Here is a 3,816-nt window from a genome sequence, read left to right as displayed (position 1 = left end):
TGAGCCCAAAAATATCTTTGCCACGCTAGGCTGCACTTTTTCTATTCATTTCTTGAAATTAATGTTAAAACTTATAATAATAATAATAATAATAATAATAATAATAATAATAATAATAATAATAATAATAATAATAACATTAAAAATAATAATGATAATAATAATAATAATAATAATAATAATAATAATAATAATAATAATAATAATAATAATAATAATAATTGACCCTATCATTGTTTCCTATGAAAATTCTTTCAACAATGTTGAGTGCAATATTTTCTTTTGGTCGTTGAACTGCTCTATCACGGCTATTGTAAAGTTTAATGACAATTGTAGTAATAGCTTTTAGAAGGAACAGTAGATCATATCTCCAAAAGGAAAAAATCGGACTTTTCTTGAAAAAAATCATACTCAGAAGCAGTATGTATCTCCTAATACGATTATGAATTTCGTGTAAACTTTTCTGAAATGTTTCAAACATTTGACCATCGAAAAGCCTTTCGGTCATTACTTTTAAAGTAATAGGATTGGTTACTCATAAATTTGCGCTCACTTATGTAGAGTAAACCATTTCTGGAAAGGATATTAAGGACAATTCATCTCAAATGAGTCTAAACAAAAATCTCTTTTCCGTTTGGTTTTGGTTTTCAAGATAGGTGATTCTATCTTTCACAATCTGTTTACATTTTTGTTTCTATTTATTCAGAAGAAAAAACAATTGCATTTTTTGAATTGTAATGGCTATAGCTTTAACATTAAGATTCATGATATATGATATATATTTACTCTATTATCTCAAGTTTTTAAGCATTTATTAGCTATCTCACTGAATCATATATATTCTGAAAACTGTCGCTTCTCTCCAGATTTTTATTTAGGTTTTCGGTTGGCCCTAGCAGATTTTGATGCCGTACTTTAATTTACCAGTGTCATTGCTTGGAGATTATATTTTTGATATTTTTAGTGCTATTTTATTTCATGTTTATTATGACGATGGGCCCCCAACATTCATCACATTTAGACATTTGGCACAGGATCGTTTTGTAGCCTCGAAACTAACGTTCGACGATATGGAAGAAATGGTCCTTTGCTAAAAGGCCTCAGGCCAATGGTCGTTACCCTTACACTTCATATCCTCTTGAAGAGAGAGGGCTCTATGTGTCCGTGTGGGGATTAAAGGGTCCTGAACATGCATTCAGAACCGTATCACAACCCACCACAAAACATCGCCGGGGTAACTTCCTACTTGCACAAAGCCAAGGTTTTCTCCACGTTTAGTTCTTATAGGGTGTTACTAGTTACCCATAAACCCAGAAGACATTCATAAGACTTCTACCACCACCACCTTCAGTATATGTTTTGGCTTTCGTATTACTGGGGTCACTTTTCAACACCTCATGGACAGCATCTTAAGGGACCTCTCTTCTGTGTATGTTACACGGACGACAAACTTATGTTCTCTCACTCCAAAGAGGAAAACCCAGTCATCCAGGCATCATGCTCGACAGCCTACAATAATATGGCTTTGTAGCCCAATACGACATGTACCTTTGGCTCCTACGAAGTATTATTTGTAGGGCACCACATGACTCCCGAAGGAGTCTATTGCCTTTTTGAGAAGGTAGCAGCCTTTCAGAACTTCCTCACGCCATCAACTGTCAAAGCAATGCAAAAAAATTTTGTCATGATCAACTATTACCACCGTTTCCTGCCAGCCATCACAACAGCACTTTCCTCCTTTTATGCCTCCCCTAAGTGCAAACCAAAAGACCTGAAATTGGGCCCCCTTCAGGAACCAGTTTTCTGTAATGCAAGGAAGGCCCTATCAACCACTGGTGCTTTCACTTTTCCCATTCCAAATATACCTTGCCTTCTCTCAGTTGATGCCAGTGACATTGCCTGTAGGTCAGTCCTCAAGCATGTGATCAATGGCTCACCTCGCCCATTGGCTTTATTCATTAGAAAATTGCTAAAGACGGAATGCGGCTACTCTACCTTCGACCAAAAATTGCTGGCAGTGAACTTTGCTGTCCATCCCATTCGCCACTTCTTAAAGGTACGCCCTTCATCATTCGCACGATCTACGTGAATATACTGTATGCCTTTACTCATCTCTCTGATGTCTGGTCTGCCCCTCAATCCTGACATCTCTCCGCCAAGGCTGAATACAATTGTGCCCTTCAATATGTCCCTAGAAAAATGAATATATTTCCCAATTGCCTTTCAAGAATCTCATTGCCCACCCTTCACTTGGGATGGGATCACAACACCTTGGCAGAAGTCAAAAGAAAAAAAAAATCCAGAGTACCAAACATGTAGGGCATCCTTCACATCCCTCCGTTGGGAGTACGTTCCTCTCGATCACTCCAATGCCATCCTCTGTCTGAAGTCAGTACTGATACACCTAGGCCGTGGATACCTTTTTCCATGCGCCGGTAGGTGTTTCATTTCATTCATGGACTTTCATATCCCACACACATTTCTACTTTACAGCTAGTAAAGACAAAGTTCATTTGGCCTGGCATTGCGAAGAATGCTTTCAATTTGGTCAGCTCCTGTACTTCCTGCCTAACCTAAAATGTACATTCATACACGAATTCACGAGTGTGTCTCTTTCTTCAAACTCAGCAGTGTTGTGCCCATATTCACGTTAATATTGTAGGCTGCCTACCATCATCACACGAATATCGTTACCTGTTTTAAATCATCGACTGCTCCACTCGTTAGCCTGAAGCTATTCCCATGGAAAAATTTAATATCTGCCTCTTGTATATTTGTTTTACTCTTAGGATTGGTAGAGAGATTAGGTATCCCTAAGCAAATTACTTCTGAAAGTGGTACAACTTCCTCCTCGCAATAGTGGACATCATTTGTGAATCTCCTCGGTATCACCCTTCATCAAAAAAACTGCATTAAACTGCTGTCAACGGTATGATTGAACGTTATCATCCTACCATCAAAGCAGCTTGGGTCCTCTTGAGACTAAGAACCATTTCCAAAGAAGCCCTGATTTTCTTGACAGCGGAAATGGTATATGATAACATATTGGTCGTCTCTCCCGATTTTTTTTTTTTTTGTCCGAAACTTCTTCCAATAATATCTAGTGCCTACATCAAATTTTGGAGAAATTTACTCCATGCTACTAGACTTACAATCCCCCCAGCAAAGCAACATGTACCAAAAGATCTTTGCAACGTATGTTTGCCTGCGCAGCGACAATAGCAAGCCAAAGTTAGTGCCCCCTCCCACAGGCCCTTTCCTCGTGATCCGTTGTGCGCCGAAAGCATTTCTCTTCAATGTGCGTAGCAAAGAAGACTGGGTCTTAGTTGATCACCTAAAACCTGCATATCTACTTCCGGAGGACCTATACATATATACTTCATAAAAGGGTACCCTCTTTCACATATATGTCTTTTATTAAGGTTGGAGCCAAGTACAGTACATGTATCACACACACACACGCGAACACTAACAGTATTTCTGTTTTTTTTTTAATATATTTTCGTTATCTCTCTTCCCTCGAACTGATAACCTGTGTATGTGTGTCTTTTTTTGCATCATTGCATTTGAATTTTTATGCCATTCTTGACTGAAAGGGGTTGTATTTATATTCATGCTCCGTCCAAATAAAGTTAGTCACATTTGACTCGTCTCTCAGTCACTTCCTTACGGCTTACTTGCATATTCCTCAATGTATGGGATTACAATATATGCACTGTAGTATGATAGTTATAAGATCTATCTAAGTTTTTTTTTATGGCAGTATTTTTTCTAACAATTATTGATATCAAAGATTATATATGAAATAAAAACAGA

This window comes from Palaemon carinicauda, chromosome 34 (genome assembly GCF_036898095.1).
Source record: "Palaemon carinicauda isolate YSFRI2023 chromosome 34, ASM3689809v2, whole genome shotgun sequence".
Lineage (NCBI taxonomy): Eukaryota > Metazoa > Arthropoda > Malacostraca > Decapoda > Palaemonidae > Palaemon > Palaemon carinicauda.
The sequence above is the reverse complement of the archived record's forward strand: the minus strand, read 5'-3'. Positions refer to the sequence as shown.